A 21,232-nucleotide genomic window follows, 5' to 3' on the forward strand; every position below is an offset into this window, starting at 1 on the left:
CCCTTGTGGCTAAAGGGATCATGGGGTATGGAGAGAAGGCAGGTACAGGATACTGAGTTGGATGATAAGCCATGATCATATTGAATGGCGGTGCAGGCTCGAAGGGCCGAATGGCCTACTCCTGCACCTATTTTCTATGCTGTTATGTTTCTATCTAATTAACCTATGGAAGGAATATTGAGCTTGCTCCAGCTAAAGGGCAAAGAATATCACATTCACACATTGCATTCACCAGGTCTTTCTGGTATGACTTTGAACCCTTTGTTTTGTCTCTTAAGGGCCTGTCCCAATTACGCGATCTTTTCAGCGACTGCCGGCACCCGTCGTAGTAGCATAGCAAGTCGGCGAAAATTTTCAAAATGTTGAAAATCCAGATGCGCCCAGTAAAATGGTACAACATGTCGCGGGGTGACGCCTGTATGGTCGTGAGTAGTCGCCTAAAGTGCCGCACCTTTTTCTGCTCGCCGCTGGATTTTTAACATTTTTAAATTTTTTGGCGACCTGCTGGGTCTATGACAGGTGACGGCAGTCGCCGAAGAAAGATTGCGTATGTGGGACAGGCCCTTTATTCTTTTTTTTAAATTGTACAGTAAAAGCATAATTGTATTATCAACTTTATCATAACTCTCCCATCAAGTCAGCCACAACTTTCTCATCTCTAAAGGGCAAATGGACCCCCATGGTTTTGATCTCTCTTTATGGCTTTTAGTGAGTCAACTTCTGGTAGAATCTTGATGAATCTTTACTGTGTGAGATGATGATTTTATCTCCTTCCCATAATAGTTTGCCCAGAGCTACACAACACTACAGCCTAAAATTTTTATCTTCTTATTATTACTTACTTTATTTTGTTTTATTTGTCTCCGAGGATACGAAGCCAAGCATTCGGTGATCTGAAATGTGAATTAAACTTGAAATCTTCTGATTGCTCATCCAACTTTTCCAATGATAACGTTCTTTGTCCTTTCCAAACTACTCACCAGGGTTGACGTGCACCACCACCATGGTGTGGGAACATTGGCTGTTTCAATTTGTATTGTATTCAAATCTATTGTCATTGTCTCAATTTGAGACAACAAAATGAATTTCCCTTACAGGCAGTATCATAAAAAAAAATAATAATAATAAAAATAATTATAAATAAATAATAAAACATTAAAAATAACATTGAAATTGAATTTAAAAAAAGCACAAACACAGAAAGTCCACGACACAACATAACATAAATGGCACCAAGGTGAGGATGGCACCATAGTCCAGCCAGCCTCCCCTCCCCTCCATGTTCACCCGTGGTCGGGGCCTTCCGAGCACCGCAGGGAAGGTGATGCAGATAAAGATAATATTAAGGTGGCATTCTCCTTGATTTGAAGACCAAAGTGCTGGAGGAACTCGACGGGGCAAGCAGTGGAGAGAAAGTCCATTCCTACCACTGATTCTGCCTGACCCATTGAGATCATCCAGCACTTTGCTTTTTGATCTGCAGTTCCTTGTGTTCCTTTGAATTATGTCATTTGCATTATGTGGCATCCCAGAAGCTGCAGTTAGGTAATAAGATAATGGTACTTTATATCAAAGAAATCTGATTTACATTCCCCTGGCTCAGATGTATAGGGAAGGGGTCTTTTGACTTTTGAGATACAGTGTGGAAACAGGCCCTTGGCCCCTCCAAGTCCACGGCAACTATATTTCATCCCCACACACTAACACTGTCCTACACTGGGGACGATTTTACAATTATACCAAGCCAATTAACCTACAAACCAGCACATATTTGAAGTGTGGGAGGAAACAGGAGCACCCAGAGAAAACCCATGCCAGTCACAGGGAGAACATACAAACTCCGTACAGACGGCACCTGTAATCAGGATCGAAGCTGGAATCTCCGGTACGGTGGTGCAGCGGTAGAGTTGCTGCTTTACAGCACCAAAGAACCAGGTTCGATCCTGACCACGGGTGCTGTCTGTACGGAGTTTATATGTTCTTCCAGTGACCGTGTGGGTATTCCCCAGGTGCTCCGGTTTCCTCCCACGCTCCAAAGACGTACAGGGTTGGAGGATAATTGGCTTCGGTAAAGATTGTAAATTGTCCCTAGTGTGTAGGATGGTGCTAGTGTGCGGGGATCGCTGGTCGGCGCTGACTCGGTGGGCGGAAGGACCTGTTTCCATGCTGTATCTCTAAACTAAACTAAACTAACATTTGGTTGTAACCTTTGCTCTTTTGTTTTGCTATGGCATTTGTCAGTATTTATTAATTTTGAAGTTCATGGTAATTGCACAAAGTTATTATTTTTAAAGTCAGTCAACAATAACTTTGGCAGCAAGAGTAATGCAACTTCCAACTGGCACCTGACGTTGAGCTAACATTCCTGCTGAGTGTGATATATTAAAGGATTCGGAGGAGGTCTCAACACAAACATCCCTGATCTGCACGGGAGAGGATTGCAGGTAGCTGAATGATTCCACTTGGCTACCCAACCTAGTCTGTACACACACTGTGATGCAAGAGTGTTATGTGACTGAATGAGTAACCATAACTGGTCTGCACAGCATCACATTTTTTTTGTTGTTGTGTTCTGAGCTCTGCTTCATGAATAATTGAACGATCAAGCAAAGTTGACTGCAAATGAGAGCAGACAACACTCCATACTTTGGCCACTTTCTATTCAATACTTTACCTCTCACATGAGAGGAATAGATCAGGTAGATGCATAGAGTCTCTTGCCCAGAGTAGGGGTATCGAGGACCAGAGGACATAAGTTCAAGGTGAACTTGTAAAGACTTAATAGGAAGCTGAGGGGTAACTTTTTCACACAAAGGGTGGTGGGTGTGTAGAACAAGCTGCCAGAAGAGGTAGTTGAGGCTGGGATTATCCCAATGTTGAAGAAACAGTTAGACAGGCACATGGATTGGACAGGTTTGGAGGGATATGGACCAAGTGCAGGCAGGTGAGACAGTGCAGCTGGGATATGTTGGCTGGTGTGGACAAGTTGGGCTGAAGGGCCTGTTTCCACACTGTATGACTCTATGACTCTACTTGTGCAGATATTTACAACCCTGCATAACAAAAATGTGGTACTACCCACAATAAATGGCATCATATGAAATCAAATTACTTCTTAGAACCAGTGGACACAGTGAAAGTTCACTGCTCCATCCACAGCATTTTGGGAAATACAAACTCTTTAAATGCTTTCTGACCAGTGATACCCGCACATTAATGCTCAAGGAGTTGAGTATAGGAGCAAAAAGGTCCTCCTGCAGTTGCACAAGGCCCTAGTGAGACCACACCTGGAGTTTAGTGTGCATTTTTGGTCTCCCAATTTGAGGAAGGACATTCTTGCTATTGAGGGAGTGCAGCTAACAAGGTTAATTCCCGGGATGGCGGGGCTGTCATATGTTGATAGAATGGAGCGGCTGGGCTTGTACATTCTGGAGTTTAGAACGATGAGAGGGGATCTTATTAAAACATATAAGATTATTAAGGGTTTGGACACACTAAAGGCGCGAAACATGTTCCCGATGATGGGGGAGTCCAGAACCAGGGGCCACAGTTTAAGAATAAGGGGTAAACAATTTAGAACGGAGATGAGGAAAATCTTTTTCACACAGAGAGTTGTGAGTCTGTGGAATTCTCTGCCTCGGAGAGCGGTGGAGTCTGGTTCTCTGGATGCTCTTAAAGATAGCGGTCAAGGGATATGAGGAGAAGGCAGGAACGGGGTACTGATTGTGGATGATCAGCCATGATCACGTTGAATGGCGGTGCTGGCTCGAGGGGCCAAATGGCCTACTCCTGCACCTATTGTCTATTGTCTATTGAAAACTGTACATTTTCGGAGTGTGGGAGGTCAGGGGGAGAACGTACAAAGCACCCGTAGTCAAGTAGGCAGTAGCGTTACCACTGCGCGACTGTTTCTGGGCTTCTGGCCCTTTTATCTCCCTGGCAAACGTTCTGAAAAATTCAATGCTCAGAACTATATTTTGCACTTTATATGTTTCTCGTCACCCTACGATTTGTAATTGTGTTTTACTTGGTTTATTAATGACGTATTCATGATGTATTAATGGTATATTTGTGTGGTATTTTCGTGGTATATTTGTGGTGTAATTGCGGTGAAATTATGGTGTATTCATGGTGTGATCGAGATGTATTCATGGAGTGTAATCTGAACTCATGGTGGATTCATGGTATTGTCTGATTTGATTAAATAGCGTGCAAAACAAAGCTTTTTACTATACCTCAGTGGCAATAACGAACCTAAACTTAATATGCATATGTTAAGTGGATTAAACTTGCTTGGCGTAGGAAGGAACTGCAGATGCTGGTGTAAACCGAAGATAAACACAAAAAACTGGAGTAACTCAGCGGGTCAGACAGAATCTTTGGAGTAAAGGAATAGGTGAAGTTTCGGGTCAAGACCTTCTTTTTGTGTCGATCTTAATAATGCTGAAGGGTCTATGAATATTTAACCTGTATGTATCTTTATTAATAAGTTATGATGCAACAGCATTAAAACATTTTCCCGTTACCTAAGAAAGATACTCATTGCCGAAACAGATAAATTATGGTCAAAACTAATGTTCTGGAAGGCTGCAGAAGTTATTAGGACTCAGTACTGCCAGTGCATGGAATATGACTTGAATACCCAGACCGAATAGCCAATAAATTTGACGTGGATCACTGGAACAGTGCTCGCATCCTCAGGGATGGGATGGCAACCTGCTGAGGGATTTCAATCCCGCCTACGTTTTTTCTCAGCCATTTGTTGCAACAAAGCACATGCCCCGAGGTTTTGCAAAAGGTCTCTCGCATGGAACAGCAAAGACTGTAACCTGTTTTAATTCAGCGTTCGGAAGAGAGCAGAGGAATAAACAGGAGGATTTTGTGTTTGAGTGAAACTCTAGCCTAGAAATTGAATTCCCTCGAGACTGTTTTTATGCACGTAATTTGCAACAATCACGGCAGGCCATGCAAGTGACAACCTTCAGGTGAAATCAAACCCATCATGAAATTGGAATATGACACATTTCCACGTGTTAATTATGTTACTGTGCATGATATTTATTCAGTGTTAGATATACATCGAATTGTATCATTTTTCAAGTAAAATGTCAATTGCTATCCTTCCCAATAAAAAATTGAAACTCATATCTGCAATCCACTATCATCATGGAACGGTCTCACAATATCTGGGAGGACATTTCACTGCTTCCTTTTTGTGATTGTTATTTCAAGGGACTCTCTGCAGACCCGACTAGCGCCTCTACTTCCTTGGAAGGCTTAGGAGGTTCAGCACGACTCTCACCAACGTCTACAGATGCGCCATTGAAATCATTTTATCAGGATACATCACAGCTTGGTTTGGGAACAACTCCATCCTAGACAGCACAAAATTGCAGCGAATTGTGGACGCAGCCCAGACCATCACACAAACCTACCTCCCGTCTATTGACTCAATTTATACCTCACGCTGCCTCGCCAAGGCCAGCAGCAGAGTTCGATCCCGACTACTGGTGCTGTCCGTACAGAGCTTGTACGTTCTCCCCACGACCTGCGTGGGTTATCTCTGAGATCTTCGGTTTCCGCCCACACTCCAAAGACGTACAGGTATGTCGGTAGATTGGCTTGGTGTAAGTGTAAATTGTCCCTAGTGTGTGTAGGATAGTGTTATTGTGTGGGGATCGCTGGTCGGTGGGCTGACGGGCCTGTTTCTGCGCTGTATCTTTAAACTAAACTAAACTAAAGTCTTACCTTCTCTCGGCAGCTCGTCCGCCTGGTTGCTCTTGGCCGCCCTCTGCTGACCAGTGGGTCGGTAGATCATTGAATAATCCGTTCATTATCATCACTTTAGACTCCAGACCCTAACAGTGCAGGATGATGGCGGGGAGGGGGTGTGAAAGGTTAATGGTATTCATGCATCTCTACCCATATGTGTTTATGAGGGAGGATATCAGCATGAAGGAACATTTGTCAAGTCATCGTGACATCTACTATGGTCCATGAGATTCCTCACTTTCAGCCAACATCATCCCAGCCACGTTCATCCCAAAGTCTCTTGTTTATTGTTTATTGTTGAATAGTTTCTTTTGGTCATCCATCAAAAAGAACCAAACTTTACAATCTGTGTGAATATGAACCAACACTGTATCCATTACACACAACGTTCACATAATCAATGACCGAAAAAGGAATAGGCTGAAGCCACAAAGCTTATTTTTACCCATCCTATACAATCCATAAGATAACCCAGAATATCAGCATTACAAAGGAAAGAAAAAAAATTACTCTAAATTGTAATCCTTACTTATTTTACATTTTAATCATTGTACATTATAATCCTTAATTATTTTACATGTTGAGGCTTTTTTGAAACTCAACAGAGAGCTACAAAATTTCAACTCATCACTAAGCCCGTTGCATAATTTGACTCCCAAAACTGAGACACATCTATATTTTACATTGGTTCTCACTTTACATGTTTCAAAAATACACGACCCTCTTAAATTATAATGTCCTTCTCTTAATTAAAAACGTTTTTACATACTAACAGGAAGGCTTTTATTCCTAACTCGGAAAAGTATTCCTAATGCCTTTACATGCACAATATCCAAATATTTTAAGGTACCGGACTTTATGAATAATAGATTTGTAGTTTCACGGTAAGAAGCTTTATGTATTATTCTAATAGCTCTTTTCTGGAGTTTAATTATAGAGTCAATATTTGTTTTATATACATTCCCCCCAAACTTCAACGCAATATGACATTTATGGCATTATAAGCGAGCAATACAATATATACAAACACTTCTTATTCAACAGATCCTTTGTTTTGTAAAGAATAACATGAATTTAGATAATTTCCGTTTGATGTATTCTATATGTGGCTTCCAACAAAGTCACATTGAGTCAATTTTGTGATTTTCTTTATCCGTAAGAGGACTCTGTTCAATATCAGTAAAATGACCAACAATGAATCAGTGCAGCAAAATAAAACAGGTGAAATTCAGTGAAACGGCACCTAGAAATCAGACTTTAATCATTCTTTAATTGGACTTTACTGGACTTTATCTCGCACTAAACGTCATTCTCTTCATCACCTATGTGTGCTCTGTGGATGGCTCGATTGTAATCATGTATCATTTTCCTCTGTCTGGTTAGCACGCAACAAGAGTCTTTCACTGGACCTCGGCACACGTGACAACAAACTAAACTTGAAGCATGAGCACAAAAAGCTAGAATAACTCATCAGGTGAGATAGCATCTCAGGAGAAAAAGAATAGGTGACTTTTCGGGTCGAGACCCTTCTTCAGACTGAATAGGTCTGAACAGAAAGAATAAACAGAAATAACAGAAGGAAAAAACTGACTGAACAGAAAGGTTAGGTGACATTTCGGGTCGAGGCAGCCTTCATACTGAAGAAGGGTCTCGACCCGAAAGTCACCTGGTTCCCTTTCTCCAGAGATGCCATCTGACCCGCTGAGTAACTCCAGCTTTTTGTGTCGATCATCTGATTAAACCTGCATGACATATGATGAAAGAATGAAAGAATGGGTCGACTGGGCTTGTATTCACTGGAATTTAGAAGAATGAGAGGGGATCTGATAGAAACAATTCAAATTCTTAAGGGATTGGAAAGGCTAGATGCAGGAAAATAATTCCCAATGTTGGGGGAGTCCAGAACCAGGGGGTCAAAGTTTAAGAATAAGGAGTAGGCCATTAAGGACTGAGATGAGAAAAAACATTTTTACCCAAAGAGTTGTGAATCTGTGGAATTCTCTGCCACAGAAGGCAGTGTAGTCCAATTCACTGGATGTTTTGATGAGAGAGTTAGATTTAGCTCTTAGGGCTAACGGAATCAAAGGATATGGGGGAAAAAGCAGAAACGGGGTACTGATTTTGGATGATCAGCCATGATCATATTGAATGGCGGTGATGGCTCGAAGGGCTGAATGGCCAACTCTTGCACCTATTTTCTATGTTTCTATTTTTCTATGTTTATCTGCTGTTCCTTCCTACACATAGAACCGTAGGCAGTCACACTGGGGTAACTCGAAGCTGAGCATCCTTTCTCGCCGGCAATAATTCCCAACTGAACTGGATTGTTTGGGTACAATAATGCCTCTGATCGCACCATGTAATGCCAATCACTTCTTCAGCGTTGCCTACAAATATACATGAAACACTAAGCCCCTCAGTGCGTTAATTGAAACAAACAGAGCCACGCATGAGCAGGTAACTCCGAGCGCAGCCTTGCAAACCATTCAGTTATACTGATTGGTGTTTAAAAGTACTGCTATCACACGAAAGCAATTTCAAATAAACTAGCTGCAAATTTATTCCCAAAGGAAATCCCGGATACAGTTCAAACACTTTTATTTAAGTCTCACTGAGAGTTCATTGCAGAACACTTTAATATTATACACTGATTTTTTTTCACATTACATATAATTTATTCAAGCTGTGCCACTCGATGCTTTCAAGAATCCGTTTTTCCTGGGACTTGCACACTGTGTATTAAATGTATTTTTATTTATATTGGTAAATTAGCAACACACAAGTCAATGTAGAAATTGTAAAATTCAATTCCTTTCCGGCATTGTTTTTTTTAATGTTTTCACAGGTAGTATTTGCAACACCTTCATGACATCCCGATGGGAAGGTTCACTTGCACCTCCTCCAACCTCATCTCCTGTGTATGTTGTTCAAGATGTGGACTTGTGTACAATGGCGAGACCAAATCATAAACTGGGCGATCATTTAGCTGCACACCTTCCCTCAGTCCACCTGAACCTACCTGATCTCCCGGTTGCTGAACACTTTAATTCCCCTTCCCATTCCCAAACTGACCTTTCTGTCCGAGACCTCCCCCATTGTCATAGTGAGACCAAACGCAAATTGGAGGAGCAGCATCTCATATTTCGCTTGGGCAGCTTACAACCCAGGGTATAAATATTGATTTCTCTAACTTCAAGTCACCCCTGTATTCCCTCTTTCTCCATCTCTCCCCACCCAAGTCATACCAGCTTTTCATTCTCACCTCACTACAGCCAACAAAAGCCTGTTCCCTTTATATTGTTACTTTTGTGTATCTCTTTCATTCATTTGTTCTATGTCTCTCTACATCATTGTCTATAACTCTTGTTTCCCTTTCCCAAGACTTTCAGTCTGAAGAAGGGTCTCGGTCCGAATCATCACCCTTTCCGACTCTCCAGAGATGCAGAGTTACTCCAGCATTTTATGTCTATCTTTGGTTTAAACCAGCATCTACAGTTCCTTCCAACATATCCCAATGAGAAATACAGTACATACAAATGAACAACAAACTGAACATCAGATTAAAAATCTAAATTTGGGTACTTTTTCGATAAGCATGCAGTTTTAAAGTTGCCTTGTTTTGTTTCCAGTTTTAGCCAGTTCCCAAAATACAAGTGATACACCTCTAGCATAAAAATAAACGCACTGAGATCGGAAATGGTAGCATTTGAAATTATTTCCCCCAGCGGCCTGGTGGCCCAGTGGTAGAGTTGCTGCCTTACAGCGCCAGAGACCCAGGTTCATTGGTAAATGTAAAAATCGCTGGAATAAACAGAAAGATCTAAGAGTCTTTCATATTTAATGTGTAAGAAGGTATTGCAGATGGTGGTTTAAAAAGAAGATAGACATAAAAAGCTGGAGTAACTCAACGGGACAGGCAGCATCTCTGGAGAGAAGAAATGGGTGACGTTTCAGGTCGAGATCCTTCTTCGGTTCACTGGGAGAACGTACAAATTCCATACAGGCAGCAACCATAGTCAATCTTTGCTGAACCAAACATGCCTTGTTAATCTCAACCCAGTGTTTTCAGTTAATTCTCTACCCATGCTAATATATAATACAATGTTCCTTCTTCCACATTTCTTTTAACATTTCTCTTGTAGCCTCCGCTCACACTTCGCAACAAACAACTGCAGAACAATTGGAAGAGGTGAGTGGTCTACTTACTGCTTCCGTTCCTCATCGACTAGTTCCTGAAAAACATAAACGAACATAATGACAATGTATTGCTAATGGCTCAGTCTTTCTATTGTCGTTTCGAATGTTAGAAATCCAAACAGATTGAATGCAACATAAAACTAGATAACACAGTCTATTCTCCTGATATTTGCATAATGGTATGCAATCAATCTGTCCTAATAATCACGAGATAACGGAAAAAAAAAATCCAGTCTTCAAGGTCTCCAGAATAGTAAAAGCTTTGATGCAGTCACTGGCTGGTAAATTGTAGCTAAACTAATTAGCATCAGTAATTCATAGCCAATGGCTTGTCACCATGTAACTTGCCTCTAAAATATTGACAACATCAGGTTTTACTTCAGCTTGGACATGGCGCACCCTCCCGCAAGCAAGCCTATTTTTTCTTCTTATAATGATTTCCTGACACACAGCATAACTCAGGAGTAATTACGGGAGAGACTGTGCCACTGACTCAGCCCGAGTGCATTTATTTCAGGGTCCACTGTCTCCATCGTGAGCGCCGAGATGGAGATAGAATGACTAAAATGATCCGGATTTAATTAGGCAGTGAGTAATTGCAAGTTTTGAAGATTCTAATGTCAAAACGACATTATTGACATCCTATTTGCATAATCAAATATTCATATCAGGTATTCATTTGATCCTGAAAATTCTCAAACACTTGATATCTTGCTTGCATACATTTCCATTTCTTATAAACAAGTCACGACATTTCAGGTACAGCAGAATAATTATTGAAGCAAAATTAAAAATGTTCCCCTTCCTGGTCTGAAAATGGTTGGCAAGCCAACTGTCCACGGTTCTGTGACAGTGTTTACGAATATAGAGATGGTCCCTTGGTGAAGCGTACAGTTTTTCATGGCAATCTGACAAAACTTCAGTTACTTCGAGCTTGCCACTGTACTATGCACAACCTTGGTTCGTAACTATCACAAACCTTTTGATGGCACGTGGCTAGCCAAGGAAAACTCCATACTCTGGTGAGGCTCTTTGTGTAGCAAGAACCAGTAGATATACCCGGTGACACTGTAGCGCAAGGTGGCTCTGCCGCTGCCCTGTGATGCTCCTGAGGTCCACTCTCCCAATTCTGTACAGATTTAGTTTAGTTTGAAGATACAGTGCGGAAACCGGCACTTTGGCCCACCGATTCCGCACCGACCAGCGCCTGTCCCACTTAGGAAACCTGAACGGAAGTCTCTGGTGACCTTGCCCGCAACCCAAGGTTTCCATGAGGTCGCCGGAGGTTTTGGTCACTCGCCTGGAAAGCCTCGAGCTGGATCGACCCGAAGGCGTGAGCTGCATCTACTGACCAAAGATCCTATAGGATCTTTGCTACCGACACACACACACACACATATACACATATACACACACACATTGCGAAGGTGGTGGCCATGGAGAGTGGAGGAGCGCTGTCTGCATAATAATAATAATAATAATAATCTTATTTATATAGCACATTTTTAGTCAACTTGCATTGACCCCAAAGTGCTTCACATAATTACATTACATTTACACACAGGCAAAGGTGGGTGAAGTGTCTTGCCCCAAGGACATGACGACAGTATGCACTCCAAGCGGGATTCGAACCGGCTACCTTCCGGTTGCCAGCCGAACACTTAGCCCATTGCGCCATCTGTCGTCCCTGATGAAGAGGAAGGTAAACGGCTGCCACAGAGCACGGTAAGTCCTTTAGAGAGCATGGGGGGGGGGAGGGGGGGAAGGGAACAGAAGTGGGGAGAGAAGGGGTAAGTAAATAACCTGTAAGTAAATAACGACCCCACTCCACTGGCTTCGACCAAACGGCAACCTATTTTTAGTCAAGGCCAATTTTGATTGTGTTGAAACAATCGAAGCAACCTAGAAGAAGCATCGTCCATGCCGAAACCATTTTTGACCATTAGGGAGAGTAACCAAAACCTCCGGTGACCTCATGGAAACCTTGGGTCGCAGGCAAGGTCACCAGAGGTTTCCGTTCAGGTTTCCTAAGTGGGACAAGGGCATTACTGTATCCTACACACACTAGGAACAATTTACACTTATACCAAGCCTACAACTCTACGTCTTTTGAGTGTGGGAGGAAACTGAAGATCTCAGAGAAAACCCATGCAGCTCACGGGGAGAACGTACAAACTCCGTACAGACAGCACACATAGTCAGGAGCGACCCTGGTCCCTGGCGCTGTAAGGCAGCATCTCTACCGCTGCATCACCATGACATGCTGCCAAATCTTGTGTCGGAAGAAACTGCAGATGCTGGTTTACACCGATGATAGACACAAAAAGCTGGAGTAACTCAGCAGGGCAGGCAGCATCTCTGGAGAGAAGGGGTGGGTGACGTTTCGGGTCAAGTCCCTTCTTCAGACTGAGAGTCAGTGGGGAGGGAAACTAGAGATAGGGAAGGGCAAGGTGTGAAAATGACAGATCAAAGCAGTCGACGATCACGGAAAATGTAGAATGGCTCAATGTTGGCTATGGGGAAGTTGACAACGAGGCATACAAACAGTAAAATTACTCAGGAGGACAGTGAAACTCCTCGGAGAACTAGGGTGGGCGAGGAACAGAGAGAGAAGAAAAGCAAGGGTTACTTGAAGTTAGAGAAATAAATATTTATACCGCTGGGTCACTAGTTTCTGCCTCTCCAGACTCTCAGTCCGAGGAAGCCTCTCAACCCAGAATGTCACCCATTCCTTCTCTCCAGAGATGCTGCCTGTCCCGCTGAGTTACTCCAGCTTTTTGTGTCTATCTTCTGTACAGATCTTGCTGGTGGTGAGGCTCCATTTCTCCAGCAGAGCTTCGGGGGGATGAAGCTTTTGATACCTGGGAAAACATATTTTTCCCCCTCAGCCAACTCCACAAAAACAATATTAGCAGCCATTCATTTGTTGTTTGTTTGCATCTGACAGCAGTTCAAGATGTCCCCAGGGTACAATAAATTATTAAGTTAATAAGGTAGGTTTCCTTTCGTACCACGCATCACAGCGCAACCATGATATTTCTAGTAATCTTCCCAGATGCTGCTCAAGGAAATTGATAAATCTCAACATCCCGAACTAACTGCTGAGAGACGTATTCACTGTTATTAAAACAAACTTGGCACTACACTACAAAATGCAACGATTCCTTGTGTTTGACCTGGAAGCAGTGTTCATCTACTTAGCACCAAATATCTTGCATCGGGACAGGTTGAATGTACAGAGTCTTTCACCCAGGAGGCTGAGGATTCAAGAACCATAGGACACAGGTTTAAGGTGAGAGGGGCTAGATTTAATAGGAACATGAAGGGCAACTTTTTCACCGAGAGGGTTGTGGGTATCTGGCACGATCTCCCAGAGGAGATAGATGGGGCAGATAAGGAGGCCGATGATGAGCGAAGGAACAAAGGAGGACCAGGCATGGGGGGGGGACTTCCGGTGTTGGACGATGGGCAATGAACAATGGCAGACCTGGCATGGGCTGCCGTGATGGGTGGGGAAGAACAATGGGCGATGGACAATGGAGGACCCGGCGTGGGGGGGACCACCATGAGGCTGGGCAGTTGTGGAGAACAAAGGAGAACCTAGCACAGGGGTACTTTGTAACTTTGAAAGCACCCTTTACGGGCGACTATTTGCATACCATGGGTATCCAAGCAAAGAATTTCACTGTGACTTGTCACATGTGACAATAAAGTATTCAATTCAATTCAATTCAAATCAATACTGCCACAGCATTTAAACAACACTTGGACAGGAACATTTATGGGCCAAACGTGGGCCAAATGGGATTAGCTTAGATGGAGCATCCTGGTTGACATGGACGAGATGGGCCGAAGGGCTTGTTTCTGTAGATAGACACAAAAAGCTGGAGGCCGTATCTCTGGAGAGAAGGAATGGGTGACGTTTTGGGTCAAGACACTTCTTCAGTGTTGTATGGCTCTGTGACTCTATAGACAAACAGCAGACATGCTTCCTGACTTGTAACTAAATCGTAACCCGATTTTGAAAACCTCTTTACTACATCTTAACATAGAATGGCATCCCAATTCTTTAATCAAACTGAACGCCACGATATTGCCTCTGTAGAATCCCACTGCCGTTACATATTTTCATTCACGAGGAGTCAATATTTAGACCACTGTTATTACTGAACTTCCTTCAGCCTGGAGACATTCAAGCAGCATTTCTGTTTGATACTAAAAAGACGAGTGTTCAGAATTAAACTAACTGAAGGATAAACTCATGCTCTGAAAGTCAAATCTAGAGGTGTAGGACTGCCGGGCACACTTGAGCAAGTAACCTATGACCAACAGCTAGAGGTTGGCAGACTAACTGAATAAAACATTTATTTCTAGATATAAATGCTTCTTTAGTTCAGTTTAGAGAAACAGCGTGCAAACATGCCCTTTGGCCCACCGAGTCCGCGCCGACCAGCAGTCCCCGCACACTAACACTATCCTACACACACTAGGGATAATTTAGAATTTTAGCAAGTCAATTAACCTACAAGCTTGTCTATGTTTTCCTCTTTGGAGTGTGGGAGGAAAACAGAGATCCTGGAGAAAACCCACGCAGGTCATGGGAAGAACGTACAAAAATCTTAAGGGGTTGGACAGGCTAGATGCAGGAAGATTGTTCCCGCTGTTGGGGAAATCCAGAACAAGGGGTCACAGTTTGAGGATAAGGGGGAAATCTTTTAGGACCGAGCTGAGAAAAACATTTTTCACACAGAGAGTGGTGAATCTCTGGAATTCTCTGCCACAGAAGGTAGTTGAGGCCAGTTAATTGGCTATATTTAAAAGAGAATTAGATGTGGCCCTTGTGGCTAAAGGGATCAGGGGGTATGGAGAGAAGGCAGGTCCAGGATACTGAGTTGGATGATCAGCCATGATCATATTGAATGGCGGTGCTGGTTCGAAGGGCCGAATGGCCTACTCCTGCACCTATTTTCTATGTTTCTATATACAAACTCCGTACAGACAACACCCGTTGTCAGGATCGAACCCGGGTCCCTGGCGCTGTAAGGCAGCAACTCTACTGCTGCACCACTGTGCCACTAGTATTGGAAGCTATGCGGTATTGGATGAAATTGCCAACTAAATTCATAAGGTACATCAAGCTTTAATTGTTTTAACCAATGTTGATGCCAATTACAAAATTATTCCATGTTGCAATTGAATTGTTCTTGATATCTAGTGTGCCAATTAAGATCACATGATGGACAAGACTAATAGTATTTTATACTGCATTGTCACTAAAATTATGCTAAGTGATAACAAAATAAAAATAAATATGTAAATTTGATTCATTCATTAAGATTCCATTATTAAAATTTCTGAAGTTAAAAGTATTATCAACTTTATCAACTTTATCAACATCCAACACTGGTAGTCCAGTGGCGCAGCTGTTGAACTGCTGCCTTACAGCGACAGAGACCCAGGTTCGATCCTGACTACGGGTGCTGTCTGCACAGAGTTTGTACATTCTCCTCATGACATATGTGGGTTTTCCCCAAGATCTTGGGTTTCCTCCCACACTCCAAAGACATACAGGTTTGTAGGTTAATTGGCTTGGTATGAATGTATAAAAATGTAAAATTGTCCCTGTGCGTGTGTAGGATAGTGTTAATGTGCGGGGATCGCTGGTCAGTGCGGATGCGATGGGCAGAAGGGCCTGTTTCCGTGCTGTATCTTGAAACTAAACAAAATGAAATCTAATTCTTTTAAAAACTTGTTAAAAAGGTATTTCATTTTCTACCTCTTCTGATGGTGTTGACTCTTATGGTGGTTGAAGGGGCAGTAGTTTGGCAATGTTGCAGTATCCTACCCATCTACTTGGTGCTAGCCCTAAGGAGCTATAGCAGCATTAGTTCAGGTGCTCTCTTGATGAAGGTTCCAACCATAGTTGATGAGTGGGGGGGGGGGGGGGGGGGGGGGGGGGGGGGGGGGGGGGGGGGGGGGGGGGGGGGGGGGGGGCAAATCTATTGAAACCTACCATATAATGAAAGGCGTAGATAGAGTGGACATGGAAAGGGTGTTTTGAGTAACGGGAGAGTCTCGAATCAGTGGACAGAGCCTCGGAATAAAAAGGACAACCTTCAAATTGAAGATGGGAAGGAATTTGTAAGATGGAACTGCAGATGCTGGTTTACACCGAAGATAGACACAAAATGCTGCAGTAACTCAGCGGATCAGGCAGCATCTCTGGAGAAAAGGAATAGGTGATGTTTCGGATCATGACCCTCTTCAGACTGAGCAATGAAGGGTCTCGAACCGAAACGGAGATGCTGCCTGACCTGCTGAGTCACTCTGGCATTTTGTGGCTATCTGAGGAGGAATTTCTTTAGCCAGAGGGTGATGAATCTGTGGAGTTCATTGCCAAAGACAGCTGTGGAGACCAAGACATTAGGTATTTTTAAGGCGGAGATTGATGGTTTCTTGAATAGGAAGGACGGGAAAGGTTATGGGGAGAAGGCAGGAGAATGGGGTTGAGAGGGAAACATAGATCAGCCATGATTAAATGGTGTAATTGGCTCAAATGGGCTAAACGGACTAATTCTGCCCCGATGCTTTATGGTCTTATGGTCTTATTTCAAATATGGAAAACACCTAGAATAATGTGTCCAACAGCTGCACCTTTGTACTTTTCAATTCTTCCAAGTGTCTACTGTATTAAAGCATGAGCAAGGACACATGTTCACACCCTGTGGTAATGAGGCTAAAAGCTGATCACCCAAAATTAATGAGCAAACTGTTTACTAGGTAAAAGCACATTAATCTTGAGTTCCTCAGGAAAATGCACAGCAGGAAAAATATTGGGCAATTTACATCTCTCTTTAATCAGAACTGCCAAATCCAATTGCTGATCCTCCTCTTGGTGTTTATAGAACCTGGAGTCACATAGCTGCCCCCCTCAAGCCAAACTTGCCCATGCTGACCAACATGTCCTATCTACAATAGTCCCACCTACCTGCGTTTGGCCCATCTATCGATATATTGCCAAAATGCTCGTTCTATCTATCTATCTCTATCTATCTCTCTCTATCTCTCTGTCTCTATCTCTCTATCTCTCTCTCTCTCTCTCTCTCTATCTCTCTCTGTCTATCTCTCTCTCTCTCTCTCTCTCTCTCTCTCTCTCTCTCTCTCTCTGGCTCTCTCTCTGTCTCTCTCTCTCTTCTCCCTCTGTGTCTCCCTCTCTCTCTGTCTCTCTCTCTCTCTCTCTATATCTCTCTCTCTCTCTCTCTCTCTCTATCTCTCTCTCTCTCTCTCTCTCTCTCTCTATCTCTGTCTATCTCTCTCTATTTCTGTCTATCTCTCTCTACCTCTCACTATCCCTCTCTCTGTCTCTCTCTCTCTCTCTCTCTCTCTCTCTCTATCCCTCTCTCTATCTCTCTCTCTCTCTCTCTCTCTCTCTCTCTCTATATCTCTATCTCTATATCTCTCTCTCTATCTCTCTCTCTCTCTCTCTCTCTCTCTCTCTCTCTCTCTCTCTCTCTCTCTCTCTCTCTCTCTCTCTCTCTCTCTCTATCCCTCTCTCTCTCTCTCTCTATCTCTCTCTCTCTCTCTATCCCTCTCTCTATCTCTCTCTCTATCTCTCTCTATCTATCTCTATCTCTATAATAATAATAATAATAATAATAAATTTTAGTTTTGGGCACCTTTCAGAAATCTCAAGGACACCTTACAGAGATTAACAAGAATAATAAAACATATAATCAGAATAAAATAAATAATAAAGACATCACAGAAACACAAAATAAAAACAGAATTCAGTCCAAGAACAAAAAAATCGAAAACACAGTGTGAAGAGAGAGCAGCGGCAGCTAAAGCGCGCTAGCGTCCACTCTCCCTTCCGACAGCCATCTTGGACAAAGACTGACTGGTTTACTTACAGGCAAAAACATAATCATCCCCCCACAATGATTACCACTGTGGGGGAAGGCACTATCTATCTATCTATCTATCTTACATGTGATCCTGAAATTACACCAAAACGATAGACGATAGCGCTACCTTACGTGCCATTGTCCTGTGGTGGTCTGTGTCAAGTTTTATTCAGATTGATGTTATATTTCGCAAGTTATTTCACATTTTTTAATTTTAAAAGTCAAGACTTGAGAAAAGACACTTCACTCTGCGGCTATGACTTCATAATGTTACAATGTTGCAATGTTTCAACACGTTTCCTTCAGATTGATGTTATATTTTACAAGTTGTCATATTTTTAAGTTGACAAAATCCAGTTTGAGAAAGAATCACTTCAACACTTCAGTGCAAGTTGCTGGCAGTTACAGCTATGACGTCACAATGGGATCTCATTTGTAACAATGTTGCAATCAGAGAACACTTAGTGGGGCTGAACAGGAGGAGGAGGGGCAGAGTGGGGCTGAACAGGAGGAGGAGGGGCAGAGTGGGGCTGAACAGGAGGAGGAGGGGCAGAGTGGGGCTGAACTAGAGGAGGAGGGGCAGAGTGGGGGCTGAACAGGAGGAGGAGGGGCAGAGTGGGGATGAACAGGAGGAGGAGGGGCCAGAGTGGGGCTGAGTCAGGAGGAGGAGGGGCAGAGTGGGGCTGAACAGGAGGAGGAGGGGCAGAGTGGGGCTGAACAGGAGGAGGGGAGGGGCAGAGTGGGGGCTGAACAGGAGGGGGAGGGGGCAGAGAGGGGGGGGAACAGAAGGAGGAGGAGGAGGGGCAGAGTGGGGCTGAACAGGAGGGGGAGGGGCAGAGTGGGGCTGAAACAGGAGGAGGGAGGGGCAGAGTGGGGCTGAACAGGAGGAGGAGGGGCAGAGTGGGGCTGAACAGGAGGAGGAGGGGCAGAGTGGGGCTGAACAGGAGGAGGAGGGGCAGAGTGGGGCTGAACAGGAGGAGGAGGGGCAGAGTGGGGCTGAACAGGAGGAGGAGGGGCAGAGTGGGGCTGAACAGGAGGAGGAGGGGCAGAGTGGGGCTGAACAGGAGGAGGAGGGGCAGAGTGGGGCTGAACAGGAGGGGGAGGGGGCAGAGTGGGGCTGAACAGGAGGAGGAGGGGCAGAGTGGGGCTGAACAGGAGGGGGGGAGGGGGGCAGAGTGGGGGGGCTGAACAGGAGGAGGAGGGGCAGAGTGGGGCTGAACAGGAGGGGGGGGGCAGAGTGGGGCTGAACAGGAGGGGGGGGAGCAGAGTGGGGCTTAACAGGAGGGGGGAGTGCTGGGGAAGGCAAGGGTAGTGGAATTGGAATATTCTTTTAAGTCCTGGCAGCTAGTGCTTGCATTTTTTTTCCAAGTTTAAAAAGAGGGAGGATGAGGGGCTATGGGTGAGTGGTGGAACATTGCTTTGGGGGAACAGGTTGCATTGGGGGAACAGGTGAGTGGTGGAATATTGCGTTGGGGGAACGGGTTGCATTGGGGGACTAGACGTACAGTCTGACAGGGACCCAACGGGACCCACTTGGTCTGGTATCACTCCAAACCTGATGTACCTGCCTAAATATTTTTTAAATATCGTGATAGTACCTACCTCAAAGAAACTCCACCGGCAGCCCATTCCATACACCCACCACCCTTTGTTTAAAAAAAGATACCCCTCATGTTCCTATTAAATCGTCCCCCCCTCGACCTTTAAACCTTTGTCCTCTTGTTCTCGTTTCCCCAACTCTGGGCAGGAGAATCTGTGTGTTTACCCGATCTATTTTTCTCACATTTTAGTTTAGTTTAGAGATACAGCAGGGCAACAGGCCCTTTGGCCGCACACCAGCGACCCCCACACACTGATACTAGTCCTACACACACTGGGGACACTTTACACTTATAAAAAATCAATTAACCTACAAAAACCTGTATGTCTTATGTGCACGGTTTTGATTTAGTTGGTATGAGTGAATTCAGAACAGAGAGATGATGGAACCTGCAACTTCATAATGCCTGAGTAGTACATCAGACAGCTCTTTTGCCAACGAGGCTATCAAGGGAGTTTAGAAAAGCTCTGCAACAAAAATAACTTCCATGCATATATTATTTATGGTGTCCGAAAATCTATTTTGTAATATCCCAATGGTATTATTAAACAATAATGAGTACGTTGGCGGGTGCGGAGGGTGGTTGTGGAGCATGGCACAGAGAGAGGATCCATAACTCCTGTGGTAGAATATAAATACTCAGGCAAGTAGACTAAATTTTCAACCAATTATGTATTTGGCATTTCACCCCCATTACATTTTCTTCCATTTCAATTGCCTCAGCATTTATGCAAAAATCACAAACGTAGTTCAACAGGATGTTATCTCTTCTCCAGATGCGGAACAACAGTGAAAGAGTTCATGATGAGGCCCAGATATTCAACCTTACTGAGGATACACAATAGCAGGGAAAACATTAGAAATAGGAATAAGCCATTTGACCCAGCAAGTCGGTGCACCATACAACCACATTAAGACCAACAGTGGCACAGCGGTAGAGTTGTTGCCTCGCTGCGTCAGAGACCTGTATTCGATCCTGACTACGGGTGCCGTCTGTACGTTCCCCCTGAGGCCACATGAGTTTTCTCCACGTGCTCCGGTTTCCTCCCACACTCCAAAGACGCACAGGTTTGTCGGTTGATTCACTTCTGTAAATTGTAAATTGTCCCTCGTGTGTAGGATAGCGTTAGTGTATGGGGTGATCGCTGGTCGATGCAGTCAAAGGCCATGTTTCCACGCTGTATCTCCAACGTCTAAAGTAAAGCCTAAAGACATGCCAATCCCAAAATGCATGATACCTTCACCTAATAAAAATGTATCAGTTTTAAACTTAAAAGATTCAACTCTCCCCTTGCATTGGAATTCCAAATTATAGTCGTTATTTAGTGGCAAATTGAGCCCTATACATAATTGCCTTAATTTTGATGTTCTGTGTAGTGATTTTTGATTCGCCTATTTGAGGAAACAGATTCTCTTAAATAAGTTGATATGGCAAATTGCTTTCTTCTTTAAAAATAATGACAGTTTCATTTAAAAGGGTTACATTTTTCACCATTTGCTCCTTTGATGAACAATATGGATTAATACTCATTCTTACTGTGCAAATTCCCGAATACTTGCCACGCATCTCATCCTTACAAAGGTGGTTTGGACGATACTTGATCAAACAGTACAGTATGTGCAGTGGCCCAAACCCATATATTGGAAACTGTCCTTCTCTGTAACGCTCAGTTATCGATTGTCCTAAATTGGATACAATCACCAAGCTTTCCTAATAAGTATCTGAATGATATATTCTCAAGAGAAACACAAAACGTGG

General features: G+C 43.6%; 1 protein-coding gene across 1 annotated transcript in view; it reads right to left on the reverse strand.

Annotated features, from left to right (window-relative positions):
• Nucleotides 1–21,232, reverse strand: part of tenm1 (teneurin transmembrane protein 1) — a 1,787,780-nt gene that overhangs the window by 1,429,831 nt on the left and 336,717 nt on the right. Inside the window, exon 2 of the mRNA XM_055643570.1 lies at nt 9,979–10,004. The gene's annotated coding sequence lies outside the window, so the exon portion shown is untranslated. The remainder of the gene's footprint in view (nt 1–9,978; nt 10,005–21,232) is intronic.

Source organism: Leucoraja erinacea, chromosome 12, assembly GCF_028641065.1.
Source record: "Leucoraja erinacea ecotype New England chromosome 12, Leri_hhj_1, whole genome shotgun sequence".
NCBI classification, from domain to species: Eukaryota; Metazoa; Chordata; class Chondrichthyes; order Rajiformes; family Rajidae; genus Leucoraja; species Leucoraja erinaceus.